Raw genomic sequence first — 15,496 nt, 5'->3', positions numbered from 1 at the left:
TCTATAAAATGATACAGTTATTCTGTCTGTAAAATGATACAGTCACTCTGGCAGTTTCTCACAAAAGTAAACCGATCAATGCATAACCTTGTTTTATGGTCATTTCTGTTGAAACACCACTTACTTAATATTATACAGTATTGATACGGACAGGAGGTGGTGAAAAACTGGGTAGAAGAGGGCGGTTCCTTGGCAAAGGCCCCACCCTCAAGCATGGAAACTGAGGTCCTAAATGAGGACTGTTATCCCTGTTTTCCTGCCCAAATGTCACATTTTTGGCCTGCCCCAGCCCCCTATCCTGTGCCCATATAAACCCCAGACCTCAGCTGGCAGAGAGACAAGTGGCTAAACATCGAGCAGAGAAGCAGCAACTGAGCTTTGGAGATTATGAATAGACACGGTTTAACTTCAGAAGGCAGGACTTCAGAGAGGAGCCCGGCCAGACATGGTGGGCTTCAGGGAAAGATCACCTTCTTCCTGCACCATACCTTTTCCAGTTCCCCTTCTGCTGAGAGCCACTTCCACCTCTTGATAAAATTCTTCACCTCCATCGTCCTTCAAACTGTTCATGTAACCTGATTCTTCCTGGATGCCGGACGCTCTGGTTGCGGGAGCCCAAAAAGGCTGTCACACTGACTCTTCACTGAGCTGTTTAACATTTAAGCCATCTGTGGATGGCAAAGCTAAAAGAGTAGTAACTTTAACACACCCCTAGATGCTGCTGTGGGGCTGGAGCCCAAAAGTGCTGGCCCCGTCCTCGGCACCCACTCGCCTGTGTACTCCTTCCCCTGAGGGGTTGAGCTCAGCGGGTTGGAGTGAGTTAAGTTTGTCCCTGCTGGCACCAAAGTGACTGGCTGGACCCAGAACCACTGTACTCCAGTTTCGGCCTGTGAAAGGGCCAGGGGACTATCCTGTCTTAGTATTGTCGATTTATTAACCTTGAACTCACCAACAACGCATCTCAACTCAGGCCTGAATAATGCTTCTTCAACTCAAGTATTTTCTCAGTGAGGCACATCGTAGCCTTCTTGTGCTCAGGAACGCTAGGCAGTGCGTCAGCACTGTTTGGGACCATTTTAAATAGCAACATCACGAGCAAAAAGCACAAAAATGCAACATGCATGGCACTAAATAGACCTGGGAAAGGTGTTTGATTACCCATGAGAGCTGAGACAAGAAGGCAGAATGTCACCTTGTTTGACCTTACCTGGGAGCATGTGCGTCTGATGACTCAGATTTTTCACTGTTTTGCACCTGTTGGAAATGACAGTAAAAGTGCTGCAAATGTTGATTTTGGGGTTACAATAAATTTTAGCAGTCAGGTGAGTTTTGAAATACAAAACTGTGAACAGTGAGATTGACTCATAACGTACACACACTCACTCACACCCCCCCCGCCCACACACACAGAGAGAGAGAGAGAGAGAGAGGTGGACCCAACTTTGGATTAAGGGCTATTGACAGTAAAAATAAATTTTACACTTTATCAAAGGATTTGCCAAAGGCTTTCTTTAAATGCTGTGCTCTCCAGAGACCAAAGAAAAGGATTTTGATTTACAAACAGTTTTCTTCCATGCTCAGATGCAAACTTTGAGGGCGTGTTCAATTTCTGTTTCAAGGTCTGTGCAATTCAACCAGCATTTCCGCAAGTTCCCACTAAACATTGGCACTGTGCTTGGCACTGTGGGGGAACAAAAGTGAAGACGAGGTCTGTGTTCGAAGGCAGCTGGCAATGCTGACTCTCACAGAGGAGCCTTTTAAAGATGAGCTGCTCAAAAGCTGTGGCCAGGGGCAATTTAGAAAGACCCTCCTGATTTTCCAAATCCACCCAGAAGCTCAGATTAAAAAGGCAACTCTGCTCTCACAGACTCCTAGCGGGCGGGGGTGTCCAGAGAGTTGCAACTGCAGGGAGAGGGGTATCTGGGGATGGAGGCACAGCTCCTCTGCCTCCCTTCCCACTATCATTGTGCATATTCCACTAAAGGGGCATCTTATGAACAATTTTTTACGTTATGTGTTGACAAGATGGTCTCTGAAGCTATGATAAAAAGAAGTTGGGATAAGCATGTAAATTCAAGCCTAGTTTATGCCCAGAGAAGACCAGTGAGGCAGGTGGTGCTTTTCCAGAAACTTGGTCCCCCACCAACCAGGCATGGACCCAGCAGCTCAGCAAGTCGCTAGGGAGAGCAAGGTCCTGGGGAGGTCTTGGGCAGTTGGAAAGAACCAGTTCATTTGAGTGGACTGTTTTTCTCTGGGTCATTGCCAGCAAATCAATACTCAGCTGTGCCACCAGTGTGGTGCCCGCCTCCCCACTCAGGGATGCCATGAAGAGCAGTAATCTTGACAAGATCTAAATAGAGGTATGCTGAGAGTAATATGGACGGAGACCACATGCAGGCGGCTCTTGAGGAGTCCATAAATCTACACAGATGAATTACCTGGGCAGGTGGCTCTGCCACCAGCCTCCCAGCTCAGGACAGGAGTGGTGTAATTACCTGTCTGGCAGTGGTTGTCTGGAGTGAGCCAGTCCATTTTTCTCTTTTATTATTGTTGAATTTCAGGAAAGTGTCCTCTGCAGGCCCCTTTCTAAATGTTGGATTTATTTGATGACTCCACTAGTGACAAGGGCCAGGGTGTGTCCTGTGGTGAGGAGGACTCAGCCCTTTGGCTCGCTGTCCAGAGGCTTCTCTCAGAGGGTGTGATGGGTGGGGTCCCCATAACCACCACCGTCCTCCCCATCAGTGGCCTCGTAGATGTTCCTTCCCTCCCCCTTCCCCTGCTCTGTGGACTGGGCCTGCCCTAACCTGAGGCAGCTGGGAACCCCTGAGGTGGGGAAGTCTTTGGGGTGTTTCTGGGAGGGGCGTCTCCAAAGGAGACAAAGGAAACCCCAGTCCCCTGAGGGGTGACAGTTTCCCATCTGCCCGGTGAGGACTGCTGGCTAGCTGAGGACATGTGGGTGCTGTGTCCTTGTGACACCAATGAAAACGGACAGGGACGGCTCTCCCTCCTCCCAGGCCCAGTGCCCGGCGCTTTACCCCTCCCCCCACTCACTCCTCATGAGAGCCCATTTTGCAGTCCAGAGAGTGAGGCATAGAGCAGTGGTCACTGACAGGAAGTAGCCTCACTGGAGTTCCAGCTCAGGCAGGGGGGACTCCACACACCTTTGCCAAATGCCAGTCCGTGGTCTCCAGTCCCCACAAGGGTCATCTGACCCTTCGTGGACTCACTGCAGCTGTGGCTGGTTAACTGGCTGGCGGTGTTGCAGGCCATGTCCTCACCTGCCTGTGTGCATCCTGTACGAGGGACCACACTCCATCCTCTCCCCACTATTTCTAGCAGAGGGGCGGTGCATAGCAGGAGTTTAATAAACGCATGCAGGAGAGTAGAAGAATACATGTGTGAGAGGAAGTTTCTTAGCATCAATCCACGAAGCCCATTATTTATGTCCACAGTGGGGAAGGTGTGGCCAGCCACCTGTTCCATTTGTTCATTCATTCACAAGCTTCTCTTGAGTGCCTGTTATAAGTCCAGCTCTGCGGGCAAGTATCTGGAGAGACTAAGCATAGGAAAACAAGAGTTCTGCCTTCATGAAGGCAGAAAGAAAGTCAGGACACTGAAGAAGCAATGACGGCAAAATGTCAAGTTGTCCGCAGAGGGGCTGTCCAAGGAGCTCTGAAGCATAACAGAAGAATTAAGTTACATTATGAAAGGTCTCTCAAAGAAGTGATGTGTAAGCTGAGATTGAGCGAATGAGCCTAAAAGGTTCTGGCGGATGCAAATGTAGCACAAATCAACAGTATTATGCACCAATAAACCCTTAGGCTGAATTAATGAAGGGCTGGTATCTAGAATGTGGGGGGTGAGAAGCTGTCTCTGTCTATTCTGGCCTGCTCAGAGGTTGCGTGAAATGTTGAATTCACAAGAGAGAGGCTCTTACTGTCCTCCAGCTTTTATGAACAAGGGCACTGAGGCTCAGAGAGGTGAAGTAACTGATAGAAGGTCACTCAGCCAGTGAGGGCCAAAGCCCAAGCTGTGGAAGGCATGGTCTTTTACTTTAAGGGCACAATCCAGAGGTTGCACATGTGTGCATCCATGTACACAAAGACACACACACGTGTACACACACACACATACACACACACATGCAACTTCTGCTCCAGCATCATTGGCAGAACTGGGCCAAGTGAAAGGAAGATAAATCTCGGGACCCCAAAATCACTAAGCCAAAGGGAAAAATCAAGCTGGGAACTGTGCAAGTGCAAACCTGTCTCCCATTTTATTCTGTTGCATTTCACCCTGACAATGTAAATTGATAGCTCATCTTCACAGGTGCAGGACAAAGAACAGAACTCTAAGTCATCCCTCTGCTCACCTGAGACAAACGCATATCTGATTGCTCCCTCTGATGGAAAAATGCAGATTCACTGAGCAGACAAAGGCATAAGTGACTATTCCCCTACCCACCTCCCATGTAAATTGTGTATTCAGTTAAATGTTGATCAAAGACTCAAAAGAATGCAACCATTTGTGTCTTATCTACCAACAACTTTTATTTATTTTTTATTTTAGTTTTTTGAGATGGGGTCTTGCTCTGTTGCCCAGGCTGGAGTACAGTGGCATGGTCTCAGCTCATTGCAGCCTCCACTTCCTGGGTTCAAGTGATTCTCCTGCCTCAACCTCCCAAGTAGCTAAGATTACAGGTGCCCACAACTGCGCCTGGCTAATTTTTGTATTTTTAATAGAGACGGAGTTTCATCATGTTGGCCAGGCTGGTCTCAAACTCCTGACCTTAAGTGATCCACCCGCCTTGGCCTCCCAAAGTGCTGGGATTACAGGCGTGAGCCACTGTGCCCGGCTTACTAACACCTTTTAAAAAATTTTCCTCTTTCCGCAATATTCACCCTTTCCCCTTTAAATATTGAAGCCCTCAAAATCATCGTTGGACAAAGGCACAGACTTGCCTTTTGGGCAGGCATCCTTAACCTTGGCAAAACAAAAGTCTAAGTTGATTGGGACCTGTCTCAGATACTTTTTGATTGACCACATCTTGTTGCAGGGGATGCTGGGAAATTGTAGTATTAGTAATTGTTCTGGGCAGTCATATAAACACTGAACCAAAGGTTCTATTAGCAAAAGAAATGTAGAAGAATGTGTTGGGAGGTGACTGGTGGACTCTGCGCAGTGCCAAATGTGCATTGGAGGAATGCTTCTGTGGATTGGGGTGGGCTGGCAGTGGGAGGGAGAAGGAGATGGGTTCATTCTGACATCTCCATCTTCCCGCCCCCTTGGAGACTCCTTTGTGCTTTCTTGATCTTGACACTCATGTGTGGTTCTTTGCTTGCCTTAATTTGGGTTTCCCAAACTGCCCTCTAAAGCACATTGCAGCTCTGGGATTCCCCGAGCTGGTGAGACTACCAGAAAGCATGTTAACGAAGGTGACACATTCCCCCAATGCAGCCTTATCCGTTTGCAGTGACCACTGTTGAAACTCATGGTGCATTCATGAATTCGCCCATCTTTTCTGGGTACCCGCTCTGTGCTGACACTGTGCCAAGCGCTGGGGATACAACAGTGAGTAAAACCAGATGTGATTCTTTCCTCCCAAAGACTAGACTACAATGGAAGAGAGGCATTCTACCACAAAAAATTCATACCAATATATGTGAAACTGCATCTTAGTGCAGAGGTGGTAGGGAGGTTCAAGAAGGCTTCACCAAAAAGGTGATATTTAAATTGATTACTGAAAGATAAACAGGAATTTTCCGGTGAAAAGGGAGAGGGGAGAGCGTTCTAGGTGTAGGGAACTGTGTGTACAAAGGCCCTGGGGTGAGAGGTCAGCATGATCAGGAGGCACCCGTGGGTGGATAGGATGACAGGTGAGCAGTGGAGTAAGGTGAGCCTGAGGCAGAGGCTGTGACCAGGATGGGAAGGTCCTTGAAGGCCAGGATGAAAGTTCCACATTTCCAGTAAGGGCCCAGGATTATTTTAAGAGATCTGAGTAGGGAAGCTTTGTTTCCACAGTCAGACAGTTCTCCTTGGATTCTCCTCCAAATGTAGACAGAGCCAAGACCCCCATTGAAGAGGTGCCTGTGTCCCATGTGGCTTTGGCTTCTGGGCCATCTTTTCTCTGAATGCTTGATTTAGGGAGGCTGTGGCAGATTCAGAGCATCCTGTGGGGTATGGAGAAGAAACCAGAGCAGGGCAGGAGTTGCATCAGAGATTTCACATCTATCCCTCTGCATGGAGACCTGGAACACCTATGGGCTTCGCTGTCAAAGGCTTGTTATGGGCACCTACTGAATACTTTCAGGAGATGGAACACAGTCCCCATTAGCCCTTGCTGACCTCTCTCTTGTCTAAGAACCAAATGTAAAACCTTCTCTGGATTAAACTTAGCACTCTGAACCTTGACTTCAAAAAAAAGAAAGATCAATTCTTTGAGGACATAGAGTCAGAAGTGTTTTCTCCATTGGGCATCTGCTGCTCCCCACGCCTTCCAGCTTCTGGGAAAGTCTAGGGGGAAGGGTTCTTCCAGGGCAGAACAAAACACTCAGCACCCCTCACTATCTCCCTCACATTCTTTAGTGGGGCAGAGGGAAGTTGCAGCTGGTTGAGGGTCTGCACATAACCTCAGTCCACCTCATCTGTACCATGACCTGGTTTATAGGTCCAGGGGTGAAATGAACACTGCAACCCACCATGCTTGGCTGGAAAGATCAGCAGAGGCAGGGACCAGGACCCTAGACTGGGACACTATAGATCAAAGGCTTTATCTGTGGAGCAGGGTGTCAGAACAGCCAGGAGCTGGTAGCTGAGGCCACTGGGGTTGGCAGCTGAACCAAGGGTCAGAGTAATGGACCCAATGGAGCAACAGCAAGAGAGGAGAGGACCCAGGTGGAGCAGCTGGGAGCTTTTAAGAACTCTGTTCAGGTCCACAGCTCATAAGCAAGGCACAGAGAAATTAAGTAACTTACTGAAGGTCACACAGTTATTAAGCCCCAGGGCCAGGATTCAAATGCATACTTCCCTGGAAGCGGAAGTGGGCTCCTACTCTACACCCTCCACCCGCTTGGAACCCAGGGAGCAAAGAGCCTGCTTCCAACATTGCAGGTCCTCTCCTCTCCACTAGCTGTCCCAGTGAGGTAGGAGGCGGAACTACATTCCAGAGGAGGGGCTTGGACACTGGACCAAATTGATGACTAGCTAAAACAGGACCATGATGGAAGCAGCTTTCCATCAAACATGCCCATCAGTGTGCCATGTCAATTTACCATTGCCATGGCAACACCCAGGAGTTACCGCCTGTTTCCATGGCAATGATACAATGACCCAAAAGTTACTACCCCTTTCCTAGAAATTTCTGCATAAACCATTCCTTAATCTGCATGCAATTAAAAGTGGGCATAAATATAACTGCAAAACTGCCCTGAGCTGCTACTCTTCACCTACAGGGTAGCTCTGCTCTGCAGGAGCAGTCACTGGAGTTGTGACACTGCCTCTTCAATAAAGCTGTTTTCTTCTATCTCTGGCTTGCCTTTGAATTCTTTCCTGGGCAACCCAAGAACACTTGCAGGCTTAGCCCCACATTGGGGCTCACCTGCCCTGCATCAGCTTGGTGCCCAGTGTGGGGCAAAGAAAGAAGATGGCATGAGTGATGGCAAGGCGGTCGGTGAGGCAGCAGCCAGCAGGATGATGAACCGAGAGGTGGTGAAGCAGAGCTGTAGCACCTGAGCTCTAACACTAACCAAAGCTATTTTCATAGCCATCGTTTTCCCTGGTAGGCAGCAGAGCCGAGCAGATGGGTAAGCGGCCATAGTGCCAAGGCCTTACTTGACACCCGTCACTCCGCCCAGCTGGCTGGTGGGTTACCAACCCTGTGCAGGCCCCTCCCATCGGCAGCAGCTGAGTCCACCCACGCTGAGGGATTCTGGAGAGATTTTCACCCGGGTCGCACATGGAAGATCATTTGGCAACATTTCTGCTCTGGTGGCTACGTGAATGTCCCTTCTGCCCCCACTCCCATCATATTGGGAGAACTAGAGAATAAAATAAAAGCCTTTGGCTAGGTGATTGGTTAGAAGTCCCTCATTGTTTGAGAGTCTCAAAGCCCACCCCTGTCACCCCTTTCCCCAGCCCTTTTCTCTCCTGACTCCATTGTAGTGTTCCATCAGTCATTTTATTTTCAGTCCTAAAACATGCGCAATATTATGTTTGCTTTTAATTTTCTGCTAATTGTGTGTGGGCAGCTGTTTAAGGCAGGCCACATGGTTGTGAGAGGTCCCCTGTTGTGTTGACTCTGGGGCACCAGAGTCATGTTGTTATGTGACCCCAATTTGGTCTTGGGTTCACTGCTAGCTGCCTCCTGGGTGCCCCACGAGTTTCAGCCTTGGTGAAGGGACCCTCGTTGGCTGAAACTTGAACATTCCAAGTTTTCAGCGTTGGTACTCTGGCCACCCCTGGATGCTCTGGGGTCTTTAGCATTGACAATCCCTCTTGGATTGTGGGTGAGACCCTCCCTTTAGCATCTTTCCTTTTTCTGTCCTAAGGTTAGAAACAGTATTAGGTTGGTGCAAAAGTAATTGCGGGTTTTGCCGTTACTTTCAATGGCAAAAGCTGCAATTATTTTTGTAATAACCTATATTTTCATAGTAGACAGTTGTTAGCCCCTTCCTGTGTGCTGTCTTACAACTGCCTTTCACACGCCCCTCTTGGCCAAAATAACTGGGAGTTCCCAGGGCCCCGGCCTGATGGTCAGCCCTCCATGGCAGTAGACAAGTGGCCACCCAAATATTTTTTTCGATGTTTCCACTACTGGGTAGTACTCCAACAGGTCAGGGCCTCTGAGGTCTCCCTTTGGGCAATGCTCTTTAACCCTTCTCTTCCTCCCTTCCACAGTCAGTATTTGTTTAGTCCATCTCTCTGTCCAGCCCTCACTTTCTGTGAAATTTAGGCTCAACATCCAACTGCCCATTTGTAGCTCGTAATCTGCTTTGGTAACACCTTGCTCTCTATATTTTGTAAAGTGGGAAATTAAAAGGGAAAAGTGCCTAGGCACTTAGTTAGCTTAATTAGCTAAGCTTAGGCTACCTGAAATCCGCTGTAGAGATCCTGACTAGAAATGAGGACCGCAGCAAGCATCCTAAAAGACTCACCATGGGGGTGACTTTTAGATAATTGGAATAAGTTCAAATTATTAGGCAAGTTGAAAAAGAAAAAAAACTCATTTACTATTTCAATAATGTTTGAGTTCAATACAAATTGGCAAACCAACAGATTTGGCCTAAACATGATTCTTTACATTATAATGATATGGTACAAGTAGACTTGTTTTGTAAAAAGGAAAGAAAATGGGAAGAAGTTCCCTACGTGCAGGCTTTTGTGGCCCTCTACCAGGTTCCTAACTTAAGGGCTAGCTGTAGAGTGTAGCTCATGATACTCCCAGGCACCCAGAAGCCACACCTGATATCCTGGATGACCCCCTCCTAGCTGCTCCCCTTAGGAGGCACAGAGGCCCCCCACCAGGAGGCCTGTGACCCCTCCTTTGGAGTCTTCTCAGTCCCCTTGTTCTGAGGTGGGCCCTACCAGTTCTCCAGTGCAGGATTTCACCCCAAGGTCATCAGGCATCCCTCCTCCTTATCCAACAAGCCCTGGCCCACATCCCCCACTGCCTGAGGAAGTAAGCCCAACCAGGACCACCAGGAGTCAGACCCCATATCAGCCCCCCAAATCAAACCTGTGTCCATAGGGGGAGGTAGCTGACAGGCATGGAAGAACAATCAGAGCATATGTGCCTTTTCCGTGTCTGATTTGGCTTTATGCAAGGAGAAATTTGGTCCATTTTTGGAGGATCCAAGGAAGTTTGTAGAGGAGTTTGTTAAGTTGACCATGTCTTTTGATTTCCTTTGGCATGACATACAGATATTATTATCCACTTGTATTAGAGAGGCAAAACACAAATTCTAGGTACTGCTCGGGAACATGCAGATGGGATGGCTGCATGTAAGCCAGGCCATGCCATTTATCATGTGGGAGGAGATGCAGTTCTGGACCCTCAGTCGAATGACCAGAGAGGATCTCAAGATCTTGAATGCAGAAATCATATGCTAACTTGTTTCATAGACAGCATGAAACAGTATGTGATTAAGCCAGTTAAAGTGAGAAAAATAACTCAGGAGGAAGATGAAAATCTCATTCTAATTCAGGGTTGTTTAGTTGAGGCACTCAGGAAGTAATCTAATATAGACCCTGACCTCTCAGAAGGGAAAGTTCTCCTAGGTGCGCATTTTATTACTCAGTCTGCCCCTGACATTAGGAGAAAGTTACAAAAAGTAGCAACGGGACCTCTTGGGAAGCACCTCTTTTGTCTTCGTTGGGTGTAGGGGCCACTGTAAGGCCTGACCAGACCCCGTGCTGTCACTGTCAATCCCGTTTGCTCTCCCAATTACACTCATCCAGTGTGGGTGGAAATATAACTCTACAGTAAATATTTCAACAATTATAGCATCGAGGAATCATCTTCATGGTTGCTGGATTTGTCATCAACATCCCCAAGATAGAGCGTTCTATCTTCTGGCTTAGACATTGCTTTCGGGATTTACAGTAATAGGGACAGGGCAGAACAAGAGGCAAAAACCAAAAGAATTGGCCAAAAAGCAATTGTTAGCTGCTAAATTAGGGCCCCAGCTGCCTCAGGGTTACCCACCTCAAGGAAATGTGCTGAGATTGGCATCTGGGGTGCTCAGTTGACAGTACCCCACTCACCAGCCTCCAGGCCAAAATCAGTGTGCCGTCTGTAAGTAAGAAGGCCACTGGAAGAAATTAAAAAGGACATCCCACAAAGGAAATGGTTAGCCCTCCTATTCCATCAGGAGACTTGGCCTTGCTAAAAACTTGGAAAGAAGGATCCCCTGAAGATTAATTACAACCAAAATGAAAAGGCCCATATCGGGTGTTGCTGAGTACCCCCACTGCTGTTAAACTTCAGGGAATAACTATTTGGGTACACTTGTGCAGGATTAAACCTGTTTCTTATGAGTCACAGGCACAAAAGGAGGACACCACGACCTTCATCTGTGAGCCTTTGGAGGACCTCTGCTGCCTGTTTAAAATAAGTGTAGTGATTCCTCAAGGATCTAGAACTAGAAATACCATTTGACCCAGCAATCCCATTTCTGGGTATATACCCCAAGGATTGTAAATCATTCTACTATAAAGACATATGTACACGTATGTTTATTGTGAAACTGTTCACAATAGCAAAGACTTGGAACCAACCCAAATGCCCATCAATGATAGACTGGATAAAGAAAATGTGACACATATACACCACGGAATACTATGCAGCCATAAAAAAGGATGAGTTCATGTGCTTTGCAAGGACGTGGGTGAAGCTGGAAACCATCATTCTCAGCAAACTAACACAAGAACAGAAAACCAAACACCACATGTTCTCACTCATAAGTAGGAGTTGAACAATGAGAACACATAGACAGAGGGAGGGGAACATCACACACTGGGGCCTGTCAGGGGGTTGGGGGGTAGGGGAGGGATAGCATTAGGAGAAATACCTAATGTAGATGATGGGTTGATGGGTGCAGCAAACTACCATGGCACTTGTATACCTATGTAACGAACCTGCACGTTCTGCACATGTACCCCAGAACTTAAAGTATATATAAAAACAAAAAAAAGAATCAAGACTCAGCCAGAGGTGGTAACATGATGCTGTGGGTCAGAGTGGGAGCTTTAATTTTTTTCTTCCTGATTGTAATACTTCATTTCTGTCACTTTAGCCAACGTCTCAGGAAGTGCCTCTTTTGTCCTTGTTGGGTGTAGAGGCCACTCTAAGTCCTGACAACCATGTTGTCACTGTCAATCCTGTTCGCTCTCCCAATTACCCTGATCCAGTACGGGTGGAAATATAACTCTATAGTAAATATTTCAACAAGTATAGCATTGACGAATCATCTTCATGGTTGCTGGATTTGTCATCAACATCCCCAGGATAGAGAGTTCCATCTTCTGGCTTATCTGGAAAATCTCACCACTATCCCCCCAGACCTCCTAAATAACCATACTGCTACTGAAATACTCCAACCCCTACTAGTTAAGTGGAACTCTACCCTTACTTAACAGCTTCCCACTGAACTCCCCACGGCTGTTACCTGGACCTGGGAATTTGGATCTCTCCATCTTCAGTGCACTTATGATTCTGTCTTTTGCACCCACTGTTGTGTTAATGACACTAAAGCAGAAGCTTCCCTGTGATGCTCTGATCCAAATCTAGTTGCCAAGTTCCCAAGGCCACAGTGAGGTAAATGGGATTCCACATGTAAGCAAGGAGGGCATATACAGTGCCTTCTCACAGATCAGAACATACAAGGGTAAAACAGCTGCCTAGCCTGGGAAGGTGGGAGTACTCCCCCCTGCTCTGGAAAACAAGGATTGTCTGACCACCCTCATTGGAACCAGGGTGTGGCAAGGGGAGAGAACATCTCTGTAGACCCAACTTGGCAGCAAAGTATAAAATATCACACCCTGTAGGGCCTCTATTTGTGCCCCAACTGGGCTCATTTTTGTTTGTGGCCATAAACAGGAAAAAATCACACCCCATAACTGCTCCCAACTCCCTAGGGAGTCACTTGTTTTTTAGGGGCAGTTTTCCCTTGTATATCCAAAACTTGGAACAGAGATGAATGTACGTTGGCCATTCTTGACCCTCCAGGGGCCACTGTCTCTAATCCCATAAGACCCAAGGATACCAGGAGAAAGGGAGTAATAGAATTAATTCTGGCAGGAATCGGGATAGTGATGGGACTAGTAGCACCTGGGGTGGCTTTGCTTACCACGAGTCAACCCTAAGGAAATTGATCAAACCCTTAGCCACCAACACAGGTCAGACATTAAAGGGAATTTAAGAGTCTTAAACTCTTTGGCAAATGTAGTTTTCCATAACAGACTATCATTGGATTGTTTACTAGCTAAACAAGATGGAGTCTGTGAAGTTATTAATAAAACCTGCTGCACACATATTAACAACTCTAGACAAGCTGGGATTAACATTCAAAAGATCTATGAGCAAGCTACCTTGTTACATAGATATAATCAGGGCACAGAACCCAGCTATATCTGGTCAACTATCAAAAGTGCCTTCTGAAGTCTCACCTGGTTTTCACCTCTCCTAGGACATTTGATAGATGTCTTGCTGCTAATCTTTGGCCCTTGATTGTTTAACCTCTTAATAAAGTTTGAGTCTTCTAGATTACAACAGTTTCAGGTAAAGGCAAAGCTGGCAACAGGCTTCCAATTCATCTCACCTACTAATCCAGAGAATGAAAGCATCCTACCTCTAGACGCCTTAGATCAGATATCCAGCGATTTTTACTCCTCCAGTGCTAGGCAGGGCCTATGCCCATAAACTCAGTGAGAAACAGGTACAGAAAACAGACTTCCACCTTTCTGCAGCCCCCTTAAGATTAAGGAGGAGGATCTAATCTCTGAGAGGGGAATGAGGCGGGAGACGGGACTCAACTCCAGAGGCAGGGCTCAGACACCAAACCAAATTGAGGACTAGCTAAAGCAGAGCCAGGGCGGAAGCAGCTTTCAATCGGACACGCCCACCTGTGTGCCATGTCAGTTTACCATTGCCATGGTAACACCCGGGAGTTACCACCCCTTTCCATGTTAATGACACAATGACCCAAAAGTTACTACCCCTTCCCTAGATCTTTCTGCATAAACCTCCCCTTAATCGGCATGTCATTAAAAGTGGGTATAAATGTGACTGCAAAACTGCCCTGAGCTGCTACTCTCTGCTTACAGGGTAGCCCTGCTCTGCAGGAGCAGTCACAGAGCTGTGACACTGCCTCCTTAACAAAGCTGTTTCCCTCTACCTCTGGCTTGCCCTTGAATTCTTTCCCTGGCAAAGTCAAGAACCCAGCGGGCTAAGCCGCACTTTAGAGCTTGCCTGCCCTGCATCACCAGCACGGCTTACCCCCTGAGTCTCCACGAGGCCAGCCAGTGTTGTTACTGGGGTTGGTGTTACCTGAAGGCTCTTAGGTAGTGATTCCACTCCTCCTGTGAGGCTGCTGGGCTCAGAGCTGGGACCCACAGGGACTGTGGAAATGGAAGAGCTGCTCAGCTCCCAGCCATGGTAGGTGCTTTGGCCCAGGAATGTCTCACCCATGGCCAAGATGGAGATACCATGGCCCAGGGTGAGGAAGAGGTAACTGGCTGAGCCTAGAGCCACTTTACAACTGTATGATCTTGGGCAAGTCACTCCTTCTCTCGGGTAATAATACCTCTCTGTGAGTTTGCTTAGAGGGAAAAGTGAGTGTCCCATATGAGGGATCTGGCAGACAGCCTGGCACAAAATCGTTCCTCCAGAACTGCAAGTCTCCTGCCCACTGAATGGCCACCACAGACTTCTACCCTTTGACATACACATGGACCTGTGGCTCCTAGAGGTGGAAAGGGCAGCCCACATCCTTGAGCCTCTGATACCTTACATAGGATCCAGCTTTCAGAAGTGTCTGGTGCACAGTGGGTGCCTAATAATTGCTGGTTGACACAGTCAGGGCTGGGCTGACATACCCTGGTTTTACCCCTGGCACTTCATTTCCAGAGGGGTAGGAGGAAGCCCAGGGAAGTCTTACCCAGGAACCTCACTCTGGGAAGGAGTTGTAGAAAATATTCTAATTCCAAAGAGTAAATGTCAGGGGCTTGGGAAGGAGTCAGGGTTCTGAAAACAAACATTAGGCATTTGCACCAAAAGGAAGGAGTGAAGGAGAGAGAGAGGAGGGTGTGGAGGTGGAGGGCTGTGGGGAAAGGCAGAGGGTGTGAGAGCAGGGTCAGGGATATTCTGCAAGGCACCTTTTCAGGGGACCTTGTGCAGGGGGTTCAGGCAACCCCTGATCATTCTTGAGGGAGGTGCCCCTGATTAGGGGGCCCTGGTGCCACTGAGCAGTATGTGGGGATGAGGAATCATCTTCAAATCTCTCATCAAAACTCAATGCTGTGAGCACACAGGACTGCAGATGCTGTCTGTGTGGGTCACAAACACTGCAAAACTGTAGGTCTCCAATCCAGATCCTTCTTGCAGCTTTGGCCAGGCCCTGGGCCCACTAATGGCTGTTCCTTGAAGTTCTCTCTGGGTCCCCTGCTCTCTATCTTCAGTCTTCTCTTCTCTAAATGTTTCTGAGTTCATTCAACCAACCCTAAATGACCTGGCTCATTCCTTACTCCTCCAGGTTTCTGCTCAAATGCCGCCTTGCCAGTGGGATCTTTTCCCATCCCCTACATCTAACCTAGCAGCCCCAAATCACTCTCTGTCCCTCTTACCCTGTTTCATTTCCCTTCACGCCACTTACCACCTGACATAGTTCCTATTTTTTATTTGGATATTGTTTGTCACCCCTACAGACACCCCAAAATGTGCATTCACTGGGACTCAGTTAGCCTTGTTCCCTGCTGTGTTCCCTGGTATGGAGGGCAGGTG

The sequence above is a fragment of the Pongo abelii genome, chromosome 1 (genome assembly GCF_028885655.2).
Source record: "Pongo abelii isolate AG06213 chromosome 1, NHGRI_mPonAbe1-v2.0_pri, whole genome shotgun sequence".
NCBI lineage: Eukaryota > Metazoa > Chordata > Mammalia > Primates > Hominidae > Pongo > Pongo abelii.
The sequence above is the reverse complement of the archived record's forward strand: the minus strand, read 5'-3'. Positions refer to the sequence as shown.